The sequence below is a fragment of the Cibotium barometz genome, chromosome 4, assembly GCF_041138505.1.
Source record: "Cibotium barometz isolate CiBa-2024 chromosome 4, ASM4113850v1, whole genome shotgun sequence".
NCBI classification, from domain to species: Eukaryota; Viridiplantae; Streptophyta; class Polypodiopsida; order Cyatheales; family Cibotiaceae; genus Cibotium; species Cibotium barometz.
Window position 1 is genome coordinate 44,756,906 of NC_141049.1, and position 17,364 is coordinate 44,774,269.

The following is a 17,364-nucleotide window of genomic DNA, read 5'->3' on the forward strand; positions in this document are numbered from 1 at the left end:
GCAAAAGCCACTAGGTCTCCTGATTCATCTCCCCAACAGGGGGGCTCTTGATCCACTCATTTTCAGCCACCCCCAATAATGAGACCCATGCCACCATTTGATATACGCACCCTATCATACAATGTGGATATCAATGGTGCCCTCGTGTGTTGAGATATCGAGCTCATCTAGTGAGGCAGTGGATACTGATGACCCGCCTGGGGGATAGGCTCCACACTTACACCACTGGCATGGTTGGTGAGATCATGGGTGATATGCGGTGAGTGGGATGATAGGCTGTGTGACAGCCATTCTAGAGATTGGCATAGTTATAGCGCTAGCTCATTTAGTTGGGTTCACACTATAGAGAACCCTAGTATGTATTTGGTTGAGTACCTTTTCATATTGTGGGTACTCTTATCTTTGTATATGGTGTGTTGAGTGTGTTGTGAAGAAGAAGAAGATTTTCAGCCTCTCACCTTATGTGTTCTCTTTTAGGGTTTTGTGAGTGTGTGTGTGCTTGCAAGAGCTTAAGCTCTCTTCTCCCCTACATCTTTTCATGGTATCAGAGCAGCTTGGTTCATGCTAAGGGCTGAGTTGCAAGCAAGAGAAGCACAAGAAACGGTACGAGGGTAACAGCTTCATCTACTCTTCCCTATTTGTGTTGGCGACTACACCCTTGTCGGGAGCTCTATGTCAGGAGCTCTACGGGAGGCACCGGCAAACGATCTATGATTGAGTAAAGCTATAAGGAAACCATTCTATCCTATCAGGTGAAATTTTTTGGGCCAAAAACGTGTTTCAGGGCGCGTTAGGACCTTCGTTTTTCGGAAAGCAAGCGATTTCGAGCACTACGGGTAAGTCATCGATTCTATGCAGAACTCTGTTTTAAGAACTGCAGAAAGACAGATTGGTTGTGCAGACATTGTGTGTGCTACAAGGAGGTCCAACAATTGCCATTGAGTGTATGTATGCACGTTGAGGCCATTGCTTGTGACATTTGAGTGTAGTATAGTACCACTGCAGAAAATACAGCAGTTTGTGCAGGACAAACCAAAGTGTTGTTTCTAGTAAATTTGTGTCTGGTAAGATGTCAAATGATGTCATAAACCAGATTGTTGCTGAGAAGCTTGACAAGAACAATTTCCATGCTTGGAGGTTTAGGTTGACAAATTTCTTGATGGGAAAGGGTTACTGGGACTACATAGAAGGTGAGCGCATGAAGAGGCACCAGAGATACCGGAGATCAATCTGACTACTATGCAGATGTGAAAGAGTTCAAGGATTGGAGCCAAGGATCCAGAAAAGTTATGTATTGGCTCTCTATCAGTATACAAGACACCATGATTGGGCACATACAGGATGCCAAGTCCCCCAGGAGGCGTGGGACACCTTGGTAAAACTCTATGAAATGAATACCAAGGCACGAAAGATACAGTTGAAGAATGAACTTCATACTATGGAGAAAAAGAGTATGTATGTGAATGACTATGCATTGAAGATCAAGGGTATTGTGGAATCCCTTGCATCTATTGGCATTTCAGTAGATGATGATGATAAGGTGGAAGTTTGTTAACGTGGTCTCGGGCCACAATACAAGGCATTCAAGACGTCTATTCAGACTCGGGAAAACATTCCCAATTTCATAGATTTGGTGTCTATGTTGATTATAGAAGAGAAGAGCTTGGGTGAAGACCAATAGTCTTCATCACATAAAACAAAAACAGTTCAGAGCAACAGGCCTTCTACATAAGTTCAGGAAGAGGATGAGGTAGAGGAGGCCGTGGACGTGGCCAAGGAGGTTGCCGAACAGGTAATCAAAATTATGGCCAGCAGGCAGCAACAACAACAATCCGAGAATTCACAACAACAACATGCAGGTGGAAGAGGCCAACTCAGAGAGGAATTCAGAGAGGCAGGGGGAGTCAAAGAGGTTGTGAAAATTGGCAAAGGCAGTATAATGATACATGTGGATGCTTTTATTGTGGTAAGCCTCGACATGTGCAGGCAAATTGTTATAAGAAGCAGGCTAACATACAAAATGGAAAATTGCAGCAAAACAACTATGCATCCTCGAGCAGAAACAATGAGGATAATGAAAGGTTGTTTGTTATGCAGCATGTCATTAATGCCATGTCTGAAAATGTTGAAGCAGCACATAAAGATGATGTATGGTACGTTGATTCAAGTGCTTTGAACCACATGACAAGTCATGGGAAGTGGTTCAAGGAGATGAAAAACCTTGAAAGACCAGGTTTTGTGGAAACAGGGGATGACATTTCTCATCCAATTGCCCATGTTGGAGATGTGCCATTGTCTATGTAGGATGGCTAAGTGAAGTACCTTGCAGAGCAGATGTACTTCATGTTCCGAACATAACAAAGAATTTGGTTTCAGCTGGCCAAATGATTGAGCAGGGTTTCAGCTCGCCAAATGATTGAGCAGGGTTTACAGATTCGGTTTAACCCTGATGGTTGTTATGTTGAAGACTTTAAAGACAAGTGCAGGTTGGTTGCAAAAGGCAACAGAGTGGGCAGAATGTTTACATTGAATGTAAACATGCCTGAAGTGAGTGCTGCGATATTTGCAAATGCTTCAAAAATTGTTGCAGACATAGACATTTGGCATAAAAGAATTGGACATGTGAATGTGCAGAGAATGAAGTCTATGTAGACTAAAGGAATTGTGACAGGGCTGCCAAAGTTTAAAGTTGAAGGTATGCAGAAAATATACGAAGCATGCCAATTTGGAAAGAAAACAAAGCATGTATTTCCACGTGACAGAAATGTGAGCAGAAATGCACTAGATGTTGTGCATTCAGATGTATGGGGTCCTACGAAGACCATGTCTATAGGAGGCTACAGGTATTATGTGACATTTATTGATGACCACACAAGGAAAGTGTGGGTATACTTCATGAAGGAGAAGAGTGAGGTGTTCACTCATTTTCAGAATTTCAGAGTTATGGTTGAAAAGCAAATAGGGAAACATGTAAAGTGCCTAAGGTCAGATGGAGGGGGAGAGTACTTCTCCAATGAGTTCTCTGAATTTTTACAGAAGAATGGTATTCAGAGACAGTTTACATGCAGATACACTCCGCAGCAAAATGGAGTTGCTGAGCGGAAAAACACGCACATTGCTGAGATTGCGCGAGCATTGATGGGAGAGAAGAATATGCCGCATAGCTATTGGGCTGAGGCTGTTTCTATAGTAGTTTACATCATGAATAGGACTCCAATTGCAGCCATACATGATGTAACTCCAGAGGAGAGGTTTACTGGCAGAAAACCTAATTTGTCTCATCTGATGCATTGCATATGTGCATGTGCCAGATGAGCTAAGGACTAAGCTGGATCCAAAAGCTGAAAAATGTGTGCTTATTGGGTATTCCCTTGAGCAAAAGGGATACAGGTGTTATAACCCTGCTACACGTGAGTTGAGGGTAAGCAGGGATGTTGTTTTTGATGAGATGATCAGCTGGTATGCTCCTGAAAAAGAAGCTGTTGGGGCTGATGTGAGTGGAAATGTGGTTGCACAGAATGCAAGTCAGCAATCACAGTCTTTGAGTGGACCAGGTGAGTGGAAATGTGGTTGCACAGAATGCAAGTCAGCAATCATAGTCTTTGAGTGGACCAGGAGAGTCCTCATCTAGTGGTTCAGTTGATAGACCATGAAGTGGCAAGCTGCGTCATAATACGAGTCCTGCAAATGTGATTAGTACATCACATAAAGGCAAAGAGAAAGTGGTTGAGCCCCTTAGTATGCCTGACATTTCTGCAGGTTCATATTGTGTGTACTCTTGTCTTTGTATATAGTGTGTTGAGTGTTGTGTGAAGAAGAAGGTTTTTAGCCTCTCACCTAATGTGTTCTCTTTTAGGGTTTTGTGAGTGTGTGTGTGCTTGCAAGAGCTCAAGCTCTCTTCTTCCCTGCATCTTTTCATCTTCGTGATTATGGATGCACGAGGGAAACAAGTCATGAACCGCATGCTTGTACAACCTCCTTTCAAAAGTGGAAAGCACATGACAAACTCTTAAAACAATATGTCATTGATGTGCTCAAGAAGGAGTTCGTCATTCCACATGCAGACCTTTGCTTCTCGAAGGAGTGGATGAAGAGAAGGATAAAGCTTTTTCTATCTAATAGGAGAGCAAACATCAACTGAGCGGTTGAAGAATAATTTGGAAAAGCCCAATGTTTTCTCACAAGAGGAGTGGAGGCACTCACAAAGCTTCGTGAGAAATCACCCACATGCTTTTCAACAAGCGGCGGCAAGTGCTTCGTGACTACGGAAGTGAGGGGTGTCACACTTTGTCTCAGGAGTAAAGTCATCCTTCATTACTCATTTTGTAAGTATATATTTTATTAATCATTTCCTTCTCTTGTTTCATTTTGTTTTGTACTATATTGTTTACTTTAAATAATTGTATATTTTCTTAATTGTTTTTTATAGAGGGAGGTTGTTGGCATGACCGAACAAAAGAGGAGTACGATTATGGATACAGAGCCCCCCATCCACAATTATGGGTGTGGATGCATACACGAGGTGTACACTTGGACGAGTCTATTTTGTAGACTCAAGAAAATGAGATAAGTAGAGAAATAACCCTTCTCTTATCTATATCTAATTTTCTTTTATTGTTTTACACTTACCTTGCTCTTGTTTGCATGTATGTAGGATGAAGGGGAAGAGGAAGAGGAAGATCCAGACTACGAGCATGAAGTGGGAGAAGGAAGTGAAGAGGAGGACAAAGACGATGATGAGCACTCAAAATTCGATGAGGATTCCGAGTAGCCTCTTCTTCTTTGATTTATTTTTTGTATATATGGACAAAGGCCCGACAATTCGAGAAATATAATACATCTTGGGCTCACTTGCATTATTCTCAGTTTATGTCCTTTTCAAGCTTATGTTTATATCACAAAATTGTGACTATTTTAATTAACAAAAAAGAGTCGGGACAGACTGGGGAGTCATGTGCAGACTCTCCAATCCGCCCTAGCTTTTTTTCCATGCAGTTCTTTCACTAGCGGTAATCTCGTTTGCATAAAAAATAGCAGCTTTTTTAGTAGCAAAACGGGCCCCACATCTCCCTACCCTTCAAGTTATGAAAGTGCTACTATTTTCATTGCTACATCCTCATTTTGTTTGTAATGATAACAAACAAAATAAAATCACAAATAATCATGATTAATAAACATAGCTTAAAGAAGTTTACCAGACTATTAAGATGAATGAAAAAAAAATTAGAGAAAGAAATATACTCCAAATTTTTACAAGTAAAGAAGAAGAGATGAAGTAGATATGGCGGAAATGAGTGACGCACAAGAGAGGTGATAAAATGAAAAAAACAAAGTTTAAATTATCGAGAAAGTGAAAATATTTTTGGTTTTTTCTCAATACAACTAAAACTCAAGTTTCTTCTAGTCTCTAGAATAGTTTTCAATCAATCTGGTCTCTTTTCCTAAGATTCCTTTTGACGTATGATGTCTTTAAAGTTTGGTAGGTGGTGTTTAGGCCTGACATTCTTCTATTTTTAAAATTTTATGTTAATATATTATATTCCTCTTTTCAAGCTCGAATTTGTGGGGCTTGCTTTGACAAAAAAGATCCATGTTACATGGATATAGAATCCAAGTGCTCTCATTGGCTAGCCTTATATTTTTAATGGGCTCTAAAAAGGCCCATTTGGAGTCCGAATGTGTGGAAAACACACATTTGAGGCTAAAAAGATCAAATATTTTTAGATATAGTTATGCCTTTGCATCTCCTCAACTTAAGAATATACCATCCATTAATATATGATAACAATTCTCTCTATATCCCAATATTATCTCTTCGATATTTATTAATTCAAACTTATAAAACTTCTAATGAGCATAGACTAACCCATTATTTCTCTCTATATCCTAATATTATCTTTTTTATTTTTAGTAATTCAACTTTAGAAAATTTCTAATGAGCACACACTAACCCATTATTTTCTAAGGGGATTTCTTTAAACTCTAAGAGGGAAACACTTTTCATTTAATCTACTTTATTATCTTGCATTTAATTATTTCACAAGACTTGCTAATGTTATTTTCTCTATGGGATCCCACTGTCCCCTCTGCGCACATTCCCGGTAGCTGGCAGCGGAGGCAGCTCCCTCGTGCGCGGGGCAGGGTTTCCCACTCGGGGCTCGCCTTCCAATGTCTGGGCACGAGACTAAGCTGGTGGTCATTCCGAAAACCAAAACCGGAAAAATTTCCCATGCCCGGAAAACAGGGACAATTCCACCATTTTGAATTTCTTAACAAGTTTTTCTAACGAGGTCAAGATACTGAACTAACCTTCATCTGAATAAACCAGATAGAAGGGAAACTATTACTACAGACTTAACTTGAAGAAATCAACACTTTTTTCCTAATTGAATTAGGCACAGCTGTTAATCTATTCATTTGAGAAGTCTTCAGGTTATTATTTAACTATTCGAGTTCTAAGCGTATTCCTATTATCAATTTTATTATTAAAACTCTACTGATTCTAGCCATCTGGTCCATGGGTTAGCCACTGCCCAACCACTGGAATTGGTAGAACTAGACAAGTACTCACCCACCCATAGTTGAATGCCTTTCTTAGCTTTTGCTTTAGAATATAGATACACACACACACCCATAGTTGAATGCCTTTCTTAGCTTTTGCTTTAGAATATAGATACACACACACTCCTCTTTAAACTTTAATTTATAAAACAATCCATTGACAATGGTTACAAATGTCGTAACTCAAAATTTCTATTCCATCCTTGTTTCTCACAAAACAGTATCACTCTGGACTCTCCATTGAGACCAGCAGGTCACCAACAAGATCCAGTAACAGATTACAATAATTTTCTCGTCATCATACATATATATATCTTCCATGACATACGCATGGGTGTCCTAAGCACCGCGAGCCCGTGCATCGCCTGGTCAGAACCCTCCTCCAGGATCCTCCTTAGGTGTCCTGGCACTTCACTCAGGGACCGCTTCGTCGGCCCTCGCCCATCGTACCGGAAGCACACCATTTTACACCATACCTAGGCTGGTCAAGACCTGGGCAGGTTTTTGCCGCGTGAGCCGTCCTTTGAACACTCCTCGCCAGCTGTTGCAACTGAACTTCCCTTAGAGAAACACATATACCAAATGCTCCCTCCAGCATTCTGGCGTAAGACAGTCCTTTAAGAAAACACGGTTTCTATGCAAGCTTTCAGTTTTGATTTTCTTTTGAATATAATGAGTATATCTTAATTCCGTATCCCAAGACTTCTAGATCATAGGTCTGAATTTCCAAGCAGAATTCCTCGAATTCTGTAATCTTGATCCTGAGATCAAAATCAAAGGTCTCAATTTAATTTCAGATTCGGTGGGTGATTTGATTGAATTTTCCTAAACTGGTCACATCGTCTTTTCTTGAAACGAAGGAGATTAAGTCGTGGTCATAGTCTGATTCAGGGTTCAAGTATGGAAAGGTTCTCCCTGAACTATCTTTCTCGAAGGGTAATATTTCAATTACTACTTTACTGAATTTCATTCATTGAGTATTTTGCTTAACTCAATTCAAAACTAGTCATGAATTCCTATGAGGAATAAATTAATCATTTATCTAAAATTCCAACTTCGATAGTTTTTCTAAATTTTCTCATTACCATCCTAGAGAATTTGAAATGGTATAATTTTCCTTCACTGAATTCATTTTCCAATATTCATGGGATTTAAACATAGGATTAAAGAGAACTCTTATTTTGATATAAAAAAATTCTGTATGCATCTATTTATGCATAAAATCCAACTTCTATGGAATTAACACTTTTATATAAAAGAAAATCCTTTTATGCATAAAAATCCATTTTGATGAAAGTAACACTTTTATAATAAAAATTCTTTTATGAATCTATTTATGCATAAAAATCAATAATGATGAAAGTAACACTTTTATAATAAAAAAAATTCTTTTATGCATAAAAATCAATAATGATGAAAGTAACACTTTTATAATTAAAAAAATTCTCTTATGCATCATTTTATGCAAAAAAATCAATATTGATGAAAGTAACACTTTTATAATAAAAAAATTCTTTTATACATCATTTTATGCATAAAAATCAATAATGAAAGTAAAACTTTTATTTAAAAAAATCTTTTATGCATAAAAATCAATAATGATGAAAGTAATACTTTTATAATTAAAAAAATATCGAATATGCGTCTTTCTATTCATAGAATTTAAATCTAATGAAAATCACACTTTTATAATAAAAAAATTTAATCAATATACATCTTTCTATGCATAGAGTTTAAATCTAATGAAAAGCACTCTTTTATAATTAAAAAAATAATCAATATGCATCTTTCTATGCATAGAGTTTAAATCTAATGAAAATCACTCTTTTATAATAATAAAATAATAATAAATATGCATCTTTCTATGCATAGAGTTTAAATCTAATGAAAATCACTCTTTTATAATTAAAAAAATTAATCAATATGCACCTTTCTATGCATAGAGTTTAAATCTAATGAAAATCACTCTTTTATAATTAAAAAAAATTAATCAATATGCACCTTTCTATGCATAGAGTTTAAATCTAATGAAAATCACTCTTTTATAAATAAAAACAAATAATCAATATACATCTTTCTATGCATAGAGTTTAAATCTAATGAAAATTACTCTTTTATAATAATAAAAATAATCAATATGCATCTTTCTATGCATAGAGTTTAAATCTAATGAAAATCACTCTTTTATAATTTTAAAAAAAATCAATATGCATCTTTCTATGTATAGAATTTAATTTTAATAAAAATAACACTTTTATAATAAAAATATTTCTACTATGCATTTTTTCTATGCCTAGAATGAAAATAACACTTTTAGAATACACAAACGATGGGGATTACTCTTTTTGAATAATAAAAGGTAATACTTATTTCATAAAATTTAAGAAAATTTTGTCATAACCTCCTTTGTATGGTTGACCATTTTTCAAATTTTTCTATTCTTATTTACTTAAAAATTATCCCCAATTTGTTTAAAGCATTCTAAACTAATCAAATTTCACTTTTAAAAGAGAAACAATATGAAAAGTTTAATTCAAACAATTTGATTACTTAACTAGCATAAAGAAGGGCTGAATTTAAGGATGAGAGAGGGGGAATGTAACATACCCATCTTCACTAATAAAGAAATGTCCATGTAATAGATAAATTTATGAGTTTTTATGGTATAAAAATCAATGATTTTATTATTTAAGTCATTTCTACTTAGAATCTTCAAATTTTGAGCCCAAATTTAAAATCAGCATGTGATTTTACCCTAATATAGGACTTTACAGCATCCAAAACGGACATCAAATCAAGCTTATACGTAAATTTCAGTCATTTTTAGTTAAAAAGCGACGACCTTTAAACCTTAATAAATGGACGACCGGGCGTCCGATTGATGAACGATGTGAACCCCAATGACCAAGAGAACCTCCCAGACAAAAACAATTTTGCTCCCTGGGGCGGCGGGGCGGCACGCAAATCGAGGTCGATGCTCCAAATTTGGGGACCCCGCCCCAAAAATTTAGATCGTACGCACTTACCAGGGTGCCCATACGATGGCTGCACAAGATTCAAAGGACGACTGCCTACTGTGTGGTCCACACGTACCCTTACATGGACACCCATGCTGCCCTGACCAGATAAGGTACATGCGTACCACTCCTTTCCATGTTAACCGACATCGTACCTTTCCCGTAGACCCATGCAGGCCACTGATCTATAGCCTTTGTTGGTACACCGTCCTTGTTTTGTGCAGCGCCCGTACCCGTACCCCACAGTTATATAAACCCCCCCGAGGTGCTCCATGGGCAACACACATTTCTACGTAGCCTATGCTCTGCTATGCCGCCGTCCGTCCTGTGCAGTGTACTTGCTGTAGTACAACCACCCCTTGCAGCCACCCCTCTCACACCCCCTCATTTGCCCCTTTTCAGATAAGCCAATTTTCCTCTATCCCCCTCTTGCTAGGAGGCAATGTTCTTAACCTTTCTCTCTCCCCCCCTCCCCCCCCCACCCCCCCTGTGTGAAGAGACTTACAGCACCCCTCAGCCCTTCTCCCCTTTTGCAAAACATTTTTGTGTTAAGGACATCTCACAATTCCCCCCCCCATTTGCGTGGACTTTACTAAGAGGTTTTAGCCTTAAGAGAGGGTTCGTGCGTTGTGGTCTTTTGCTCATACGGTGAGCAAACGATCTCAGAATTGAGATCCGACTGAAGCATTTCGACCCCAACAGTGAGCCCTACAAGACGACATCCAATATGGCCCCTTTTCGGAAATGTCAGAATATTACCTCAGGAGGAGCGTGCAACAACGAGATTAGCGAAGATGCTCCCGATGCAGCTCCAACCCTCCCTTTACAAGCTCCTCAAGGAAATGGTGGCTAGGTTAGCTTTGTTCTATTTTAAAGAAGAGTTTTTTTATATTAGTGTTAATAAATGTGTATCTTTTTCTTTTAAAATAATGACATAAAATTGTATGAAGTTACGAATTGTGTGATGCTGTATTCAATAAATTGCATTGAAATTGTTATCTTTAAAGAGTGCAAGTTTTTCCTAGCTTCGACGCTAACTCCGTTCCGTGCTTGTGTAGCCAGGCGGCGTCATTAGCAAAGCCCAAGAATGGTCCAAGGTATCCCTCATACCATTGGGAGAATAAGGTTTGCTGATTGAGGCGAGAGATTATGATGCTGCCTAGTTCTGAGGGCCCAGGCTAGTGCGGTGAATAAGCCCACCCTAGTGTGCAAACATCCCTCTGAGGGGTGGGAGACATCGAGCGATGGAGCCTGAGAGGACGACAGGCCGGCTTGAGTCCTCGCCCCAGCGGCGGCCGACGATGAGGTGTATGGTCCCGTAGGGTTTTGCCCAGCATGTAGAGGCTGGAAGGCCGAATTCTAGATCATTGGCAGTATAAAGGAAAAGAATAAGAGAGCCGGTTTGGCTTATATGAAATTGATTCATGTATGAACTTTTTTATAAATCTTGTCTTTGGCATTATTGTACTGTGGAAAAAGCTGATTTCACCAAGGAATTTGAAGTGGTTACTGATGCCAGTAGTCTAGCACTTGGTGGTGTCTTAGGCCAAGAAGGAAGACCAGTCGCTTAGACAAAAAGCTGAAGCGAATTATGCCACCCATGATTTGGAGCTCTTAGCAGTTGTATGAGTATTACTAAAAAAATGAGATATTTTGGATATAATAATTCCATTTTGACACTTGTGTAAGGAAGGGGAGTCCCTTCAAGGAGGCACCTACTTCACATGCTTGAATGAGTTTTAAACTAAAAAATAATGTGATATTTTTATCTCTCCTCTCTCTTGGATCAAACCGAATAAAAAAGGAACCAAACTAGGTCCAAATCTGGTCCAAATTCAACCAAACTGAATCTGGAAAATTCTAGAAATCAGTTGGTCTTGTTTAGAGCCTCCCTCTCCTATAAATAGAACTTGAGCCCTTTGTAAAAAAATAGGAGAATTATACTATGTCAGAATTATGCTGAAATAATGATAATTTTTACTATTCTCTAAAATTCTCTCCAAATTGAAGAAATTGGAGCTTTCTTCCTTCTTCAATCTCCATTGGTGGCTCCATCAACATACCAAACCAATTGATTGGTTGGGGGCCTCTACCGTGATCAAAGAATCAGGCAATTTGTAAGGTAAAGGGTGAATTTTGATCTTTTTCTATAATTTCTCAATGTTTCTCTCTTCTCAACCCCTCTCAAGCTTGAGAAGCTTAATTGGAATTAATTTTTGATGCTATTGAAGTTAATTGATGAATGGTAGTAAGGAAATACATAAACTCCCATTTATGCTTAATTTTAATGGTTTTTATGATTTTTGTCTTCTCTAAAATGAATAAGATGTTATGCCTCATTGAAAAAAGGCATTCCCCTCTCTTCTTTAGTAAATCCAACCATTCTTTATCCTAGATGAATGATAAATGGTGAAAAAAATCAAGTTTTTCATAATGTTTCTCTTAAATAAGTAGAAAATGTTAACATTAGAATGATTTAAATACTCTTGGTGAAATTCTAAAAAATTTTAGAGAGTTAAAAATTGAGAAATGGTCAGCTATACAAAGGAGGTTATGGCAAAATTTTTCTAAAATTGTGTAAAATAAGTTTTATTTTTTATTCAAAAATAGTAATTCCCATCGTATATGTATTCTTAAAGTGTTATTTTTCATCCTAGATATAGAAAAATGCATACTAAAAATATTTTTATTAAAAAAGTGTTACTTTCTTTAGAATTAAATTCTATGCATAGAAGGAAGCATATTGAAATTGTTATTTTAATTATAAAAGTATTATTTTTATCATAAATAATTTTATGCATAAATTAGATGCATAAAAGAAATTCTTTTATATTAAAAGAGTGATTTTCATCATAAACGATTTGTATGCATAAACATATGCATAAAAAAAAATTTTATATTAAAAGTGAGATTTTCATCATAAATGGATTTTATGCATAAATTAGATGCATAAAAGAAATTCTTTTATATTAAAAGAGTGATTTTCATCATAAATGATTTGTATGCATGAATGTATGCATAAAAGATTTTTTTTATATTAAAAGTAAGATTTTCATTAGATTCACAAGAGAAATTCTTTTATTCTAAAAGTGTAATTCCTACTAAATTGGATTTATGCATGGAAAGATGCATAAAGAATTTATTTTAATCCAAAAGTGTTATTCTCATCAATTTTGATTTTATGCATAGAAAGATGCATAAAGAAATCTATTTTTAATTCAAAAGAGTTATTTTCATCAATTTTGATTTTATGCATAGAATGATGCATAAAGAAATCTATTTTTAGTTCAAAAGAGTTATTTTCATCAATTTTGATTTTATGCATAAGAAGATGCATAAAAGATTGAATTTTAATTGAAAAGTGTCATTCTCATTTAAAATGAATTTATGCATAGGAAGATGCATAAAAGATTGATTTTTATTTTGAAAGTGTTATTCTCCTTAAAATGGAATTTATGCATAAATAGATGCGTAAAGAAATCTTATATCAAAAATAAGAATTCTCTTGTATTCTATAAATAGATATGAGGATGTGAAATGAATCAGATAGATGAAAATGAACGAAGAATGGATGGAGATGTATGTATGTGAGAGAATGGATGTAGATATATGTATGCGAAAGAATGGATGTAGATGTATTTATGTGAAGGATGTATGTGAAAGGAAAGATGTATGTGTATGTGATAAGTATGGATGTGGATGTACGAATGTAGATGTGGATGTGGATGTATGGATGTGGATGTATGAATGTGGATGTGGATGTGGATGTGGATGTGGATGTATGAATGTGGATGTATGGATGTGGATGTGGATGTGGATGTGGATGTGGATGTGGATGTATGAATCTGGATGTGGAAATGGATGTATGGATGTAGATGTGAATGTGGATGTATGGATGTATGGATGTGGATGTGGATGTGGATGTATGAATGTGGATGTGGATGTGGATGTGGATGTATGAATGTGGATATGAATGTGGATGTGGATGTGGATGTATGAATGTGGATATGAATGTGGATGTGAATATGGATGTGAATGTCGATGTATGAATGTGGATATGAATGTGGATGTATGGATGTGGATGTATGGATGTTGAATGTGGATGTGGATGTGGATGTGGATGTATGAATGTGGATGTGGATGTGGATGTATGAATGTGGATGTATGGATGTATGGATGTGGATGTAGAAGTATGAATGTGGATGTGGATGTGGATATATGAATGTGGATAGTGGATGTGGATGTGGATGTGGATGTGGATGTATGCATGTGGATGTATGGATGTGGATGTATGGATGTATAAATGTGGATGTAAAAATGGATGTATGGATGTAGATGTGGATGTGGATGTGGATGTGGATGTATGAATGTGGAATGTGGATGTGGATGTGAAAATGGATGTATGGATGTAGATAAGGATGTGGATGTGAAAATGGATGTATGGATGTAGATAAGGATGTGGATGTGTATGTGGAATAATGAATGCGAATATGTATGTGAATGGATATGACGTCGATATGAGCGAATGGATGAGATGAGATGTTGTGAATCAGAATGTGAATGATATAAGATGTGAATGGATGAGATGAGATGTTGTGAATCAGAATGTGAATGAATGATATAAGATGTGAATGAATGTGATGTAATGAGAAATGGATGTGATGAGACGTAATGTAATTTAAGAAAGTTAGGAATGGATGTTATGTGAAGTGAATGAATCTGATGTGATGGGATGGAAAATGAATGGATACGCATATGATTTGGATTTGGGTTAAGTAATATGGATTGATGTGGGACAATCTAGAAAGACGAGAGTTCATTATAAAAACTGTATTTGTGAACTGTTTGTAAATGACTGTTTTATGTCAAGAATGCTGGGGAAGCATTTTGACTGTCTTGAGAATGCGGTCGTGGAGACCTACCTGATAAAGTTGCAACAGCTGATGACGGAGAGTCAGCAGAGGACGTCGTGCGTAGCAAGGTCAGCCGAGGTCTTGACCAGCCTCGGTTCGATTTAAATGGTGAGCTTCCGGTATAGTGGATGAGGAACCAAGGAAGCGGCCTATGAGTGAAGTGAAAAGATGCAGGGGGGAAGAGAGCTTGAGCTCTTGCAAGCACACACACACACTCACAAAACCCTAATAGAGAACACACAAGGTGAGAGGCTGAAAATCTTCTTCTTCTCTACTCAACACTCAACACACCATATACAAGAATAAGAGTACACACAATATGAAAGGTACTCAACCAAATACATACACGGGTTCTCTATAGTGTGAACCCGACTAAATGAGCTGGCGCTATAACTATGCCAGTCTCTAGAATGGCTGTCACACAGCCTGTCATCCCACTGGCCGCATATCACCCAAGATCTCACCAACCATGCCAGTGGTGTAAGTGCGGGGCCTATCCCCCAGGCGGGTCATCAGTGTCCACCGCCTCACTAGAGCTCGATATCTCAACACTCCCCCTCGAGCTCAACTCCATCTCATGTACACCAAGCAAAGCCCTGAATCTGCGGAGCTTCTCTGTACCCAATGCTTTGGTGAAGATGTCAGCTACCTGATCCTCTGTGCTGACATAAACAAGGTCAAGGTCTCCTGCCAAGACCTTCTCTCTGACGAAATGGTAGTGGACCTCTATGTGCTTCGTACGAGCATGAAAGACTGGGTTCCTGGCCAACTGTATACTACTAATGTTGTCATAGAAAATGACAACTTGTCTATCCACTGATAGACCCAAATCTGCAAGTAGCTTTCTCAACCAAGCTACCTCACATGCTGCCATAGCAGCTCCTCTGTACTCGGCCTCTGTACTCGATAGAGCAACCGTAGGCTGCTTCTTGCTGCTCCAAGTCACAGCAGCACTCCCCAAAGAAAACATGAATCCACTGGTAGATCTTCTATCTGAGATACTACCAGCCCAATCAGCATCTGTGTACCCATGTACACATATCTCTGTCCCAGTCTCATAGAATAGTCCACAATGCAAAGTAGACCTCACATACCTCAGTATGCGTCTCACAGCATCCAAATGTGGTTTCCGTGGAACCTGCATAAACTGACTCACCAACCCAACAGCATAGCTCAAATCTGGTCTGGTGATCGTCATGTAGATCAAACTTCCTACTATGCGTCTGTACATAGTAGGATCCTCCAAGATCTCTCCTGAATCTGCACTCAACTTGCCATTCTGATCCAATGGCACAGAAATAGGCTTACAGCCTATCATACCATACTTGGACAACATGTCCAAGCCATACTGTCTCTGCAGTAATCCAATACTATGTGGTGACCTAATCACCTCAATGCCCAAGAAATATCTGAGCTCCCCCAGATCCTTCATCTCGAGCTTCTGTCTAAGCAAGATCTTTACATCAAAGATCTCTGCATCATGGTCCCCCGTAATGATCAAGTCATCTACATAGATGACAACAAGCACAACTCCTCTATCACCATGTCTCACATACAATGAGAAATCTGCATTGGCTACATGAAAGCCAATAGTGACAAGATATTCAGAAATCTTGTCAGACCATGCTCTTGGTGCTTGCTTTAAGCCATACAAGGCTTTCTTCAACCTGCAAACATGCTCGGGGTGACCCACATCCTCATAACCAGGTGGCTGCAACATATACACCTCTTCTTGCAAATCCCCATGCAAGAATGCATTCTTTACATCCATCTGATGTAAAGACCATTGCTTTGACGCAGCCACTGCTATCACAACTCTCACCGTTGCCATTTTGGCAACTGGGCTGAAAGTTTCCTCATAATCAATCCCATATGTCTGCGCATATCCTTTGGCTACCAATCTAGCCTTGTACCTGTTTATGCTTCCATCACTGTTATGTTTAACTTTGTACACCCACTTGCAACCAATGGCTTTCTTGCCTTCAGGCAATTGCACTAAATCCCAAGTTTCATTTCCATATAGTGCATCCATCTCCTCATCCATAGCTTTCTCCCAACACACATTTCCAACAGCCTCATCAATGCATGTGGGCTCTACAACCTGCACAACTTTTGCCATATATGCATAATGATGTGCCACATAACCATCATATGTAAATCTCTGCACAGGGTTCTTCACTCTCCCTGATCTTCGCAGCTTTTCATTCATGGCCTCCATAGCCTTCTTTACACCAGGTGTTCTCATAGCTGGAATCCCAAGCTCCTCATCAAGACTCATATCTGAGCCACTAGACTCTCCATCAACATGAGAATGCCCTGCAGAAATGTCAGGCATACCAAGGGGCTCAACCACTTTCTCTTTTCCTTTACGTGATGTAGTAATCACATTTGCAGGGCTGGTATTATGACGCAGCCTGCCACTCCATGGTCTATCAACAGACCCACTAGATGAGGACTCTCCTGGTCCACTTAAAGACTGTGATTGCTGACCTGCATTCTGTGCAACCACACTTCCACTCACATCAGCCCCAACAGTTTCTTTTTCAGCAGCATACCAGCTGCTCATCTCATCAAACACAACATCCCTGCTTACCCTCAGCTCACGTGTAGCAGGGTTATAACACCTGTATCCCTTTTGCTCAAGGGAATATCCAATAAACACACATTTTTCAGCTTTCGGATCCAGCTTAGTTCTCAGCTCATCTGGCACATGCACATATGCAATGCATCCAAAAACTTTCAGATGAGACAAATCTGGTTTTCTGCCAGTAAACCTCTCCTCTGGAGTTACATCATGTATGGCTGCAGTTGGAGTCCTGTTCATGATGTATACTGCTGTAGAAACAGCCTCAGCCCAATAGCAATGCGGCATA